Here is a 15,030-nt window from a genome sequence, read left to right on the forward strand (position 1 = left end):
AAATTTTTTAAAGCTGTTTCTTTTAAATTTTTATTTGTTTATTATTACTCTCTCTCTCTTTGTGTGTGTGTGTGTGTGTGTGTGTATAATATGTTGCAGGCATGTCAGAGGACAGCTTTCATAAGTCAGGTCTCTTCTTCCATGGGCAAAACTCATACTGTAGGTTTCTGTAGCAATTGTGGTTACTCACTGAGCTGTTCATCAGCCCAAGTCCTTTAGGCTATTTACACGGCAGTGAGATTGCTACAGCAGATGGTTATTTATGACTAATTTTTGAGGAATATCTACACTGTTTTTGATACCACTTGAATTATTTTACAATTCTACCAAAAATGCTCCAAGATTTTTATCTCTTCCACATCCCCACTGGTGATTGCTTTTATTCTGGGCTTTGTGGCTTCGTTGTTTTTGTTTTCTTTTGTTTTGTTTTCAGAAATAAAAGTAGAATGTTTTATTTTTGAGACAGGAATTCAAATTCATCATTCCCCTGACTCAGTTTCCTAAGTATGGATAGATGATAGACAGACAGAGGTAGATGATAGATAGATAGATAGATAGATAGATAGATAGATAGATGAGATATAGACAATAGATATATGGATAGACAAGCATATAAATGATAAATATGTAAATGATAGATATGAATGGATAATTATATAGTCAGATAAATATAGAGATAAAGATATACATGCTAGCTAGCTTAACATATATGAGGTGATATTGTAGATTTGATTTTAATTTCTTTAATGACTACTGATATTGACTAACCTATCAAATAATGTTAGCTAGCTAAATATTTTCTTTGATAAATGCGAAATTGAGTTCTTTATCCATTTTTAAATCAGGTTATTGGGGGTTTTATAATTGTTAGGTTGTGATATTTTTATAGATTGTGTTTATTATTTCCTTATCAAACAGTCATTTCTTGGTGACCCAGGGATATTTGGTTCAATACCTTCCAAAGGTCCCCAACTCTACAGATGCTCAAGTGTCTTATAAAAAGTGACACTTTACCTGAGAACATGAACCAGTTGGTATAGTACTTGTAGCAAGCACAAAGTTCTGGATTTGATCCCCAGAACTACTTAAACCAGGCAGGATGATGCATGCCCTACTATCCCAGCACTATAGTGGTGGAGGCAGGAGACAGAAGTACAAGGCCATGATCAATGAACTTAATGAGTTTAAGGCTGAGGCCACCCTGGGCTACATGAGGGCTTATCGAGTAAATAAATAAATAAAGTGACATTATTTGCTTATGACATGCTCATATTTCCATATACTTTAATAATCTCTAGGTTACTTTAGGGGGGGATTTCAAGACAGGGTTTCTTTGAATAGCCTTGGCTATCCTGGACTTGCTTGTAGACCATACTGGCCTTGAACTCAAAGGTCTACCTGCCTCTGATCCCCAAGTGCTGGGATTACAGGCATCTACCACTTCGTCAAGCTTCTAGGTTACTTTTAATGTCTAACACAAAGCAAAGGAAACATTAATAGTTGTATTGTTTATGGGATAGTGACCAAAAAATATCTGTGCATGATCAATTTTCAATCCAAGGTTTATTAAGTTCATATTTGTGGAACCAGAGAATACAGGGGACCGACTACATGCTTCACAAATATCTTCTGTCATGATGCAGATTGCCTGGCCTTCTGTTGACTGCTTTCTTCTAATGTTTATGAGTTCATTTACTTCCCACCCAGATTCATGGTGGTAAGAAGGGTCACATAGGGTGATGATTAGGTTTTTGGCAACTTGACATCAGCTAGAGTCATCTGGAAAAGCAACTGGGAAAATGCCTCCATCAGACTAGCCTGTGAGCATGCTTTGGTTAATGACTGCTGTGAGAGGGCTAGGCTACTGTGGGCCATGTGGCCCCTGAGCAGATGATCTTGGGGCCTCTCTGAAAGAGAGCAGAGAAAACTATGTGGGAGAAGCCAATCAGCAGACTCCTCCAGGACTGCCTTGAGTTCCTTCCCTGGATGGTGGACTACAAGCTGTGAGATGAAATAAACCCTCTCCTCCTTGGCTTGCTTTTGATCATGGTGTTTATCACAGCACTAGAAAGCAAATGAGAACAGATGGGGAAACTGAGGTATGAGGCTCTGCCTGCCCAGGCTGCAGAGCCTGAAGCACCAGACAGGACACACATTTGCAACTTCTGGAAAGTTTCTGCCTTCCTGGAGCAGTGGCCGTCTTTATCCCCTGGATGCTGAGAGAGGCCCACAGGACAGCCCTGGCCCTGTATGCCTGGGTGCCTGAGAAGCTCCGTGTCCACCAGGAGACATGCCCCCACTTCAGAACCTGATACACATGAGCTCCTTTTTCCTGTGGGTCTAGACCAAAGTTCACAATCAATCCTCCTTTCTTCCCTTCTTCTTTTTAAGTTTTCCTTCTTCCTTCCTTTCTCCTTATTTTTCCTTCTCTGAAGCACTGAAGATCTGATCGGGTACCTGGCACATGCTAGGCAGGGGCTCTGCCTCTCAGTCATATTCCCCAGCTCTCTTTTATATTTTTGCTTGGATTCAGAGCCTCACTCAGTTATGCAGGCTAGTCTTGGGCTCACTTCTTAGCCCAGGAATCCCTTAACTTGCAATCCTTCTGCCTCAGCATTCCTAGCAGCCAGGATGACAGGCCTGCATCACCAGGCCCAGCTTTCTCTTTCCTGATACAGGGCTCTAAGCAGTTTCTGTCAATCAGCATTGCCCGATTGCTGATTCCTTGCTGACCCCAGTCTACATGTTGAATATTTCCAGTCTCCCCTGCATCTTTTTAATAACTTTGAAATGGAAACCACAACAACAGCAACCAATATTTGCCTGGCATGCTTCATGTTAGTGAAGTTCAGTGGGGTGTTCCCTCCTGTATCTTACAAGCGAGTGTTTATCATACTCACCTCTCAGATGAGGAAAGGAAAGCACAGAATGTTCCAAAGATGTGGGAAAGACTACTGCAGCTGATGAGTGGCTCCAAGTTAGAGCTCCGCTGGCAGGATGCGCTGCTAATCACTCCAGGCCAAGTCACTCCACCTCTTGCCCTATCTACATCCCTAAGCTCTCTTATGGGTCCAGACCCTCAAGGGGAAGGGCTGGGGGATCTAGTTTCTGACTCAGACTCAACTCTCTGAGCCTGCAGGAGGAACTGCCTTCCTGCCTCTCAGCCTCAGAGTCAAGCCATCCAAGATTATAATTATCCCACATACCCCACCCACGGCCCTGCTTGTCTTAGGAACCATGGCTCACAAGCCTGGGGGCTCCCAAGGCAAGGGGGTGGCTGGGGGCTGGCAGAAGTGGGACCTCACAGAAATTGGGCCTCAGGGGTTCTCTTAGTCACAGAGCTGGAGAATTGAGGGGGAGAAGACTATAGCCAGGGCTGGGGGGTGGAGAGGAGCCATGGGTCAGGAATATCCCTGGAAATTCCTGCCTGATAGGTGGGCAACCTCATATGTGTGCACTGCAGAGCATCAAGGGGAAGAGGATCTGCCTCTGAGGTACCATAAATAGTGGTGGGGTCTTACACTATTGGCTATTTCTCCTGGGCTCAATTTCCCTACCCTGAAAATGACTAAACTGAAAATTAAGGCTGGAAGCCAAGGAAAGTAAGCTCATGGTGGGTTCAGGGGACTGCCAATGTGTTTCCTTCTAAGGAGTATGCTGGTTACTCTTGGCTCTGGTTCTTTTACCATTTTTACAATCTAGAGCTTGTGATAGTAGCTTGTGATCATAGCCCCTTGTTGGTCCCTGCACCTAGCAGAAAGATGGGTAACTACTGCCTGGTGCATGGCCAAATCAGAGCACATGCTTCAATATCAATAAGCCAGCTGGAGGCGGAGCACATAGGCCAGTTGGTAGAGCACTTCCCTGTATGCCTCATGGCTGGGTTCCATCCTCAGTGGTGCATAAACCAGGCATGGAGGCACACGCCTGTGATTCCAGAACTCAGAAAGTGGATGCAGGGGGATCGGGAGTTCAAAGTCACGCTTGGCTACATAGTAAGCTCAAGACCAGCCTGTACCATGTGAGACCCTGCCCCAAAAAGAGGAGGAGAGGAAAGAGAAGAGAATGGAAAGGAAAACAGGGGAATTAAAACCCTTGTTTGACCCTTGTTCCTGGCCACCCTAAAGACAGCACCCCATAAATACTAGAAGAGAATTTCATGAGTTTTGCAATCAAATAATCTGAGCTCCAACCCTGCTGCCTACACTCTGTGCTTTTAGGGAAACCGCACTGCTCTGATTCCAGCTCCCTCATCTGTCCAGCGCGATGATGTCCACCAGTGGTTACTCAGGGCACAGTGGTTACAACTATTACTTTGATTGCCATTTTCCTCAGCCTTAAAGCTGGCACCTCCTCTGTACCAGGCAAGTCAGTAAGATGCCCAAGTCTTCAATGAAACTACAAGAAGAAGCTGGAGGTGGCCTCTTGAGCTCTGTACAGGAAATGCGAGTGAATGGGCACCTGCTCATGGAGTGGGGACATAATGTGGCCAAGGCTGAAGCTCAGGTCTAGAAAATGCAGCAACCCAGGCCTCCATCTCCTCATAGAACTGTGTGCCAGGAGAACCTAGCACAGAGACCAGCTACAAGAGTCAACAAGACAAGGTGAGTACCTCGCCCAGGGCCTACTTTCCAGCAAACATCAGCTATTGCTCTGATTAAAAGGGACTTGGAGGAGAAGCTGGACATTGGTGAGGTGCTTTAGCAAGTAAAGTACTTGCCTTGTGAGCATGAAGACTAGAGCTCAATCCCTAACATTCACAAAAAAGCTGGGCTCGGTGTCATCTGCCTGTGACCCTAGGGCTGGGGAGGGGGAGGCAGATCCTTTCGGTGCCTCGGCCAGCCAATCTAGCTTAATTGATGAGCTCCAGGTCCCAGTGAGAGATCCTGTCTCAAAAAAATAAGGTGGGAAGTTTCTGAAGAAGGACCGTCAATTTTGACACCGAGGTTAACAGACACAGTAGCAAATACGTGCATGCATACATAAAAACATACATACATGCATACATACATACATATACAAACTTACATACATAGGAGGTATTCACAATTCACATTTGTAAATAATCTAGCCACATCTAGGGCTCCCAGCTGGTGCAAACTAATGAACACACAGTGAGGATCAAGGATGAGAAAATGAGGGAAGGAGAAAGGTCCCCTGAGAGCATCCGCTAGCCCGAAAGGAACCTAGTGGGTTGGGCTGCCAAGAATCTGTAGCTTTCTGAACATTTCCCTCTGGCCGTGGGCAGCTGCTTTGCACCTTCTTTTAGCCTCGAAGAAGAGGAAGCAGGAAGAAAATGAAGCAAAGCAGATTCACAAACGATGAAAGGAAAACTTTTGAGCTCAGGGAAGCCACATGCTGTGAGGTTAGGCTCTGCAGCCCCAGTGGCTCTGTTTATGAACCAAATCCCTTGGCCGCTCTCACTTCCCTTCACCTTCCCACTTGGCTGCAGGTATATGCTGAGTCAGGAAATATCATAACCACAGTTCCTTCTCAGACCTCCTGTCCTTCCGAATTTCTCCCTCAGGATATTTCCCAGAACTATGGAATTCCATTTTGAGTCTCCATGCCTAGATCAGCTTGGGATTGCAGAGTTACACCCTTGGCAACCTTCACTTATCAGTGGGTAAGATCCAGGCTGCTCTCCCATGGAGGAGACAATGGGGGCCTGTTCCAGTAGATCTTCATGGTCTCCAGAAGTGCAAACAGCCAGTTGCACTGGTTATAACAATAACAAACTGTCTATTGTCCTCCTTCTGAGATCCAATCTACTGGTTGTACTTTGGACTAGGCCATGTGCCTAGTGACCTCCGTCTTAGGTCCAGAATGTCATCTTTGACCTCCCTCCAAAACACACACACACACACACACACACACACCATTTTCATTGCAGTTATTATTGTAAAGCTGGTGTTTGGGTTCTAGAATCTTCTGCATTGACAGTTTATATTTCTAGACAATAATAGCCTGTATAGGAAAAACACAGAATTGAGAACTAAGATACCTAGATTGCTTACTTATTTGTGATTATTTATTTTGAGACAAGAGTTTCAAGTAGCCCCTGCTGGGATCAACCGAGCTTTGTAGCTGAGGGTGGCTGTGAGTTTCTAATCCTCCTGCCTCCACCTCTTGAGCCCTGGGATTGCAGGCATGCACTGCCTTGCCTTGCTAATGCAGTGCTGCAACACAGGGCTTTGGGTATGCTAGGCAAGTCTCTGGCAACTGTGTTACATTCCCAGCCCAAGACATCTAGACGTGTAAACATTCCCTGTAGACTCAATCAAGGAACAGTCCCATGAATGACACATTGACTCAATATGGTACTTTACAGCCATTTGCAACTTTAAGGAGTTTTATTATAATAATAATTTTTGTTTCTTAGAATGTACCACACTGAGCTAAAAGCGTTTGCATGCTTGTTAATTCCCACAATAACCTTGTAATGTAGGTCCATGTACTAGCTTTATCAACATCAGTGTTATTATTGTAATTAAAATGGGGAAATTGAGTCTCTCATAAGATTATCAATCAATGCTTATAATGTAAGGTGAGGTAAAGGAGAATACACATGGTTTATTCAGCTTAACTCGAATGTGCATATATCAAAGGTAATGAATTACAATTGAGGTTGATCCTAAGTCTAACTTTCTTGGTGACTATGGGCACCTTAGCCCTTCTGGTTGGGTCTCCGCAGACATGGGCACCTCACCTCTTTAAGTTAGGTCTCTGCAGCTATGGATAGCTCATGTCTTCGGACTGCATTTCTGCATCTTTGAGCACATGACCCATTCAGTCTGGGTCTCTGCAGCCACGGGCACTTTAGCTCCCCTGGCTGTGGCTCCGTGGCTCTCCTTCTCTAGGAGATGCAAACTACATAATTATCACCCTCTCTCTCCTCCTCCTCCTCCTCCCAAGAAGAAGGTGCCAGGGCAGAGGAACCTTGGGTTAGCTCTGATGTAACTGGCAACAGCCGGGTTCCCAAGAAGATGACTGAACCAAATCATGGTGAGACCCCACAAGGCTCCAGAAAATCATAAAAGCTTTATCATAAACAGAGGACATGGAAAGATCAGAGAAGAGAAGTCTGAGAGACTCCAGAAAGTTCTACAGCATCTATAAATCAACCCCTCAGTCTCAAGGGAATTTGCTTGGCCTCAGGCCATGAAACACAGGGATGTTTGGAGGGGAGCAGGACCACACTGACACCAAAGGTGCAAGTTCCATGTGACATTTGTTTTATTTCCCACTGGTCACATAGCCAAAACCAGGCTGAGTAACCAGGCATAATAAGTGCAACCAGGTGCAGCCCATCTATCTCTGTTTTCCCAGTAAACCATGCAGCAAGTTGGCTCAAGGCATCTCCAGGCATCACCCATGCTGCTTGGATGACAAACAGCATGTTTTAAATCACTGTTTACTACATTCCATTCATTCTTGGACAAGTCATGGTTCTTTAGAGATTGCATTGTTAGACCAGCAACAAGATGGCTCTTTGCCCAAAGAGGCTAATGATGGAGATCGGCCATCCTCCCTCAGGGTCACTTCAGGTAACTACCTAGAATCCTAGGATATCAGCTTGGGTGCCAGGTGTGTAGGACACCTCTCTGGGCCAGAAAGAAATTCCCACACTCATCATCCTGGCATGTCTCACCCACTGATGCTCTAATCCCCGAGTGGGGAGGGGGAAGGTCAGAATGGAGCATGTTCCTTCCACTTCTATCACCCCTGAATCATCTCCCTTCCTGCTTTACACAAGACTTTTGCCAGATCCATAGCCTGGCAATGCAGAGTAGAGAATGAGAGGCAGGGAGAACAAACCAACCTGAATTCCACCTTCATTGAATAAATGCTTGTGTCCCATATGGCAGGAGCTGGGGCAGGGGGTGCATTCTGAACCTCAGGAAGTAGATAGAGGCTATCCCTAGTCCAGGGTGGTTATAGTCCAGGGGGAGACAGATCATTAAGAAATAAATATCCAGGGCTGGGGAGATGGCGCAGTCAGTGAAATACCTGCCACATAAACATGAGGTCCTGAGTTTGGATCCACAGCACCCATATACAAATGGTGGCAAAGTGCTCAAGTCCCAGTTTTGGAGGGTGGAGACAGGAGGGCTCCTGGAGTTTGCTGGCCAAGAATTCTAGCCCTTATAGCAAATTCTAAATTTAGTGAGACCTTGTTTTTAAAAAAAATTAATTATTTAGTTAATCAATTAAATAAGATGTTAAGGGCTAGAAAGATTGCTCAGTGGTTAAGAGCACTTGTTATTCTTGCAGAAGGTGCACATTCCATTCCCAGGAACCACACGGCAGCTCACGACTGTCTGGAACTTCAGTTCCAAGGGAATCTGGCACTCTCTTCTGGACTCTGAGCACTGCACACGTATGGTACATAAACATACATGCAGGCTGACCTAGTTAGGATTTCTATTGCTATGACCAAAACAACTAGGGGAAGAATGAGTTTATCTGGATTATACTTCCACATCATAGCACATAAGTAAGGGAAGTCGGGGCAAGAACCTGAGGAAGGAGCTGATGCAGAGGCCATGGAGGGGCACTGCTTACTGGCCTGCTCATCACAGCTTGCTCAGCCTGCCTTCTTAAAGAACTCAGGACCACTAGCACAGGGATGGCATCACCCACAATGGGCTAGGCACTCCCGCATCAACCACTAATTAAGAAAATGACCTATAGGCTTGCCAACAGCCCAGTATTTTGGAGTTATTTTCTCAGTTGAGGTTTCCTCCGCTCAGATGACTGTAGCTGCCAAATTGACATAGAACTATCCAATACACCTTGACCCCTTGTCAATTTGTCGCACAAACACCACTGTCAAGCCATAACCATGCCTTTTCTGTCCAGCCCCAAGATCACACATTAACATAAATATAATATTAAATATTCCAACTTTTTAAACTCCCACAGTCTTTAAAAATTCAAACATTTAAGTTAAAAATTTCTAAGGTTTCTTCAGAAAATTAAATGGCTCTCAACTGTGGGATCCTATAAAATAAAATAATAACTTATTATTATTATTATTATTATTATTATTATTATTATTATTAAGTTAAATACTTTAAGAGGGGAAACCCAGGACAAAATCACAATCAAATGTAAGCAAAATTCCAACTGTGTAAAAAAGTACTCAGTGTTCAAAGTCTAGGACTTGCTCATGATCTTTTGGGTTCCTCCAAAGGGCCTGGGTCACTTCTCCAGCTCTACCCTGCAGCACACACAGACTGTCTCATAAGATCAGGCCAGCTCCACTCCATAGCTGCTGCTCTTCTTGGTAGTCACTCCATGGTTCTTGCATCTTCAAAATCCCAGGGTCTCCTACTACAAATGGACTTCCCTTTCACCAATAGCCTCTTTTGGGCTTTCTTCAACAATTCCATTCATGTCACATAGTGCCAAGCCTCATATGTTCACCATGACCCCTTCATGCCTTCAAAACCAATACCACTTGGGTGATTCTTACACTACCAAGTTCAGCTGCCAACCTTGGCTACCTGTAGAACATAGCATGTGTGTGATAACCCTGAAGAAACACTTCCTGGAAGATTTCACCTCACTGAAGCTGGTCTCTTCTTGTCACCTCTCTTTCTCAGCTCCAGCTGACCAGCATCAGTTGTCCCGGAAGAGCAAAGATTTGACCTCAGTAGTGCTGGCTGATTCTCCAGCCTCCATTTTTAATTCAAAATGTAGAGTCTTTGAGTGACTCCTAAACTTCTCTCTGGAAATTCACATGCCAAGCCTCTACCCTCTACATTTCTCTTAACATTCTTATCTTCCAAGCTGCCACAGAACAGATTGCCAAGATTTAAGTGCTCAATGGTGTTTCCAACCCAAAGTTCAAAAGTCCTACAATAGTGCTCTCCAAAACAACATGGTCAGGTCTGTCACAGCGATACCTCACACTGCTGGTACCAATTTTTGTCCTAGTTAGGGTTACTATTGCTATAGTGAAACACCATGACCAAAAGCAAGTCAGGGAAGAAAGGGTTTATTTGACACTTCCACATCACAGTTTATCATCAAAGAAAGTCAGAACAGGAACTCAAACAGGGCAGGAACCTGGAGGCAGGAGCTGCTGGCCAGTGTGGCTGGAAGATGGCAGGCATGGTAGAGAGGAAGAGTGATGACTGGTAAGGTCAGGGCACTGGAAGAGCATCACACAAAGCCCTGAAACTATTCGGAGAATTTGCATCTGACTCCAGGTGATTGGGTTTTCCAAAAGCAGAACCTGAGACAAGGATTTGGGGGTAGGTGATCATTTGAGAGGTGATTATAGAAAGAGAAAACAAAGGAAAGGAAACGTGTTGGGGGGCATGTTCATTATTGGGGCCACCATGGGGGTGGGGCACAACGCTGTTAGGACTTCCTGAGCTGTTCAGGAAACTGCATAGAATCTTTCACTCTGAGGAAGCCACAGCACTTTTATCCAATTCTCCCTTTTCTACTGGCTGATGATCACTCCCTGGTGGTTACTCTGTCATTTCTGGACTTCACTTTTGTACAGGCTGATCAAGTTCAAGCTACATCCAAGAAAGACCCAGGGCACAAAAGCAGAAATACAGCAGACATGCTCTCGTGGTAAGCTTTGTGATAGAGAACTGAGCCTCAGCTCAGAAAAGGGTAGCAAGGGTCAGACACCAACACTGGAGTGTAGGGAGCGTGCCCGCCATGAGATCCAGCTGTTAGGCATTTTTTTTAATTAGTGATCAATGGAGGAAGGCCCAGCCCGTGATAGAAGGTGCCATCCCTAGGCTGGTTCTGGGTTTTATGAGAAGGCAGGCTGGCAGTCAAGAGAACTGGCCCTGGCATCATGAGAGCGGGTAAGCTGACCCTGCCCCTCACTGGCTGCAACGCTCAGGAGAGCAGGCCCTGCACCTCACCTGATCAGCACAGTAGAGCTGGCCCTGGTGAGGGGGAAGCAGATGACCCAGCCTCCAAGGGCAAAAGTGCAGAAGAGGGCTCCTTTGCCAGGAAGAGGGCAGGGTGGGGAGATGCCCTCTGCCTTCTCACCCCTTGCCACCTGAGGCAATTGGGAGAGCTGACCCTCACTGGCTGGAGTATTGAGGAGACAGGGCCCTGCATCTTGACTGGGTAGTGGAGCTGGCTCTGAAGTTGTTGGTGTGTGAGAGAGCAGGCCCTGAGGGCATGGGAGCAGAAGTGCTGACCCTCTGAGATGGCTATTCTTAGTTGTCAGCTTGACTATATCTGGACTAAACTACAGTCCTCCAGTTTCCTGCCCTGCTTTTGAGTTTCTGTATTGGCTTCCTCCAACGATGGACTATCATCTGGAAGTGTAAGCAGAATAAAATTTTTCCTCCCCAACTTGCTTTTCTGCTCATAGTGGCTTTGCTGAGCAATAGAAACCCTAACTAATACAGCCTCTCATCTCTGTCCCCTTAGGGTTCAGATCACAAGTCAGTGTTGCTTCTTACATGAATCTTGGGGATCTGAATTCAAATCCTCATCTTTACACAATTTGCAGACTGAGTCATCTCCCCATCTGAACGCCCACCCACCCTCCCCTTTTAAAGACACTGTCTCATTTATTCCAGGCCTCCAACCAAGAATGAGCTTAAACTTCTGTTCTTCCTGCTTCCATCCCCTGAGTATGGATTCCCATTGTGCAGCACCACACCTGATTGTCACCAGTCTTACAGCCTCCATGAGTCTCTTACAGTATTTGACATCACCCTACAACCCTAGATGTGGAGGCTCAGGGCATCACCCTCCTTGGCAGAAGTCTCACCAACAAGAAGCAGTGGAATGGGTACCCTACCAGCCCCCCACTGCCCACTCTGAGGCTGCAGCAAGATGGCCTCACCTCTGTTTATGTCCCCTGTGGGTCATCTCTCACCTCTAGCCCAGAAGGCAGCTCCTGAGATCCCTGTGGCCCTGAGTCTTGACTCTACCCTGCAGGTGTTTGCCTCCTCCGCAGGCGTTGCTGAGCCGCCAGGAAGGCTAATTATAAATGTCTGGTATTTATAGTGAGTTTCTCCACCCAAGGCTTCCAGCACCTCGGGGAACTATTTACAGACTCCTCCAGCACTTCGAAAAGAAAGGCAGAGCCTCCCGGAGGAAACTGAGGTGAAGAGACATGGCGACATCTCTGGAGGGAGATCTCCTCAGCCAGGGAGTCGGTACCAGGATTTGAAAGGACAGCTGTCAGGGAGAGACAAAGGAAAACATATGAACTCAGGCCACATGCACACCTGGAGGACATAGAGGAGCCCCTTTCACCTCTGGCTCTGATGGTCTCTGTGAAGCGGGGCTCAAGGCCAAGCCTGGTTCTTTTGTTCTGGTTTGGTTTGGTTTGGTTTGGTTTTTTGCGACTAAAAGAAGCAGGCAGTGATCATACTGCTGACCCAGAGATCCTGTTTCAAGTAGGATGAACTAGAAAGAACGGGAAGTATAGGTAGGGGACTTTGAGGGACTGAGGAGACAGCTCAGTTGGTAAAGTGCTTCCCTGGGTTCAGTTTCCAGAACCCATGTTTAAATAAAAAAAAGTGTGGTGACACACACTTATAATCCCAGAACAGGAAGGGGGTGTGTCAGAGATAGGCAGAGATCCCTGGGTCTCTGAAGCGACAGGAGCTTTTGCCTGGGGCCTCATCACCTCACATCTCCATAGGAAGGAAGCAGAAGAGAAGATGAAAGTGGAAGTGAGCCACACAATAACTACCCTAAGACCCACATGCCCAGTGACCCACTGTCTCCAGCTAGGCCCCTACCTGCCAATGACTCCATGGCTCCCAAATTGCACCACAGCTGAAGACCAAGCCCAAGCATTCTCAAACTATGACATGACCCCAGACCTCCCACCACCGAGTCCTGATGCAAGAACCTAGGAGTAGGTTCTGTGACCGGGAGAGGAGAATTAAGGTTTCAGGTGAAATTGATATTGATTGAGGGGTGGGGCTTGGGGACAGGCTCTCACTCTGTGGCCCAGGATGGCCTCCTGTCTAAGAAGTGCAAACCAGGCCTGGCTAACTGACTAACGTGAAACAGGGAAATTGCCCTGGGATGTCTGGTTGAGGTTAATACAATCAGAAAAAAGAAGGTGGGCGAGGTCAGTGTGATGTGATATAACTCGATCCGCTGGGTTCTCAGATGAGGAAGGGACCAAACACCAAGGAGCTCCGGCATCCTGAAGGAGCTAAAAAGGATAAGAAACATGGATTCTCCTCTAAAGTCTCTGGAAAAGAGGAACACCTCAAGTTCAGCCCCATTAACACCTGAGTCCAACTTTCAACCTCCATAATTTATGATAACACGTTTGGGTTTCTTTTCTTTTTTCCCCCTTTGAGACAGGGTCTCACTATTGAGCCACCGTTTTCCTGGAGCTCATGTGTAGATGAGCCTGACCTCAAACTCAGAGGCTGGTCTGCCTCTGCTTCAAGTGCTGGAGGTCCAGCACTGAACACCTGGCCTCCAGTTGCTTCTTAAGCACCTCAAAGTATGGGAGTTGGTTACAACATTAACAGTGAAGGCCACACACACGGTGGAAAAGCATCTGGTGCTTGTGAATGCTGTCACCATGGGCCTGGGGTGGGTTGGGAAGGCCTGGGTCAGCCTGACAACTTTTCATTACACAGCTGCCAACCTGCCTGACCTGGTGGTCTACACTTACCCAGCAGGAAGGGAACCCCAGGAAGCCTGCTCGGCAACATGGGAGCTATTTTCTACTTAGCAGATGAAGCTTTCAGCAAAAATAAGCTGTATCTAAGGGACCCCCAAGGGAGACCCCTACCCCTCTTCTCGAGGTGTCTGACAGATTCAGCCCAGGTCTGCCTGCTCCACACTGCATGGAACCAAAATACCTCAGGTCCAACCATCTGGCTAAGGCAGGGCAGAGTTAAAGGGAAAACCAGTCTTTCCTGGTCTGATCTGCCTTGACCAAGGAGGATGAGCGGCTGGTCTGCAACTGGATTGGGATCCCAGGGAGGGGTGAGGGTGTTCCTGGCACAGGTGAAACCTTAGAAAATCATTTGCTCTGCTACAGACACACACACACACACATACACACACACACACACATACACACACACACACACACACACACACACACATACACACACACACACGTCTTACCCAAGAAGCTTTTACAGCTCATGATGCCCAGTCAGCTGCAACTAAGTCAGAGCATCTAGGCTGAGCCAAGGAGGCAAAGCACTTCTCAGGCGATTCCAGATGCCGCAGGAGGCGAAGGGTCAGCAGAACTCAGCAACCTACAGCATTGGAACCATCCAAGCGCTCACAGGGCGGAAAGAGCCACAGATTTACTGCCTTTGAACAAGGTCCCCAAGACGCCCCTTAACACACTATTTGAGACAGTGAAGCATGATAAGCCAGTGTGAGGGCTTATGCTGTGGAAGGGGTCCGGGCCAAGATATGCCATACTGATCACCCCGTGCAACAGACCTCATATGAGAGATTTACTGAGGGTGGTGAAAGGCTGCCTCGGAGCAGGGACAAAAGAGAGACAGATCAAGGGAGTGGGGGAGCAGGCTGTGATGGCGGGACCTTTTAAATCGTAGGCCTGTCACGTTTGGCAGTTGGTGATGATGTGTTGCTGGCGCTGATTCGCACTGAGGGCAGGCTGGGGCACCTGATTTCTGACAGCCACTAGACCAGGGAGACAGTTTGGCAGGAAAAAGCCCTTTCCAAGCCAGCCTGACACACCTGAGTTCAATCCCTGGGGCACGCATTGAGATGCCCAATTTGGTGGCACAAATCTGCAACTCCAGCGCTCCTGTGCTGAGAGGAGGCAGAGACGGGATAAAGGCCTGAAGTTCACAGCAAAAACAAGAGAGACCTTGCCTCAAACAAGATCAAAGGCAAGAACTTCTAGCTCACACACATGTTCTATGACTTGCACATGTGTGTTAATGCTGCACAAGTAGCCCTCACCCCCACCCTGCCCTGGGGATGACACCTCTGAGGCCGAGCATGGCAGCACATGACATTTACCGAAATGCTCAGGAGGCAAAGGCAAGAGAATTTCTGTGATTTCCTTGA

The sequence above is a fragment of the Meriones unguiculatus genome, chromosome 11 (assembly GCF_030254825.1).
Source record: "Meriones unguiculatus strain TT.TT164.6M chromosome 11, Bangor_MerUng_6.1, whole genome shotgun sequence".
NCBI classification, from domain to species: domain Eukaryota; kingdom Metazoa; phylum Chordata; class Mammalia; order Rodentia; family Muridae; genus Meriones; species Meriones unguiculatus.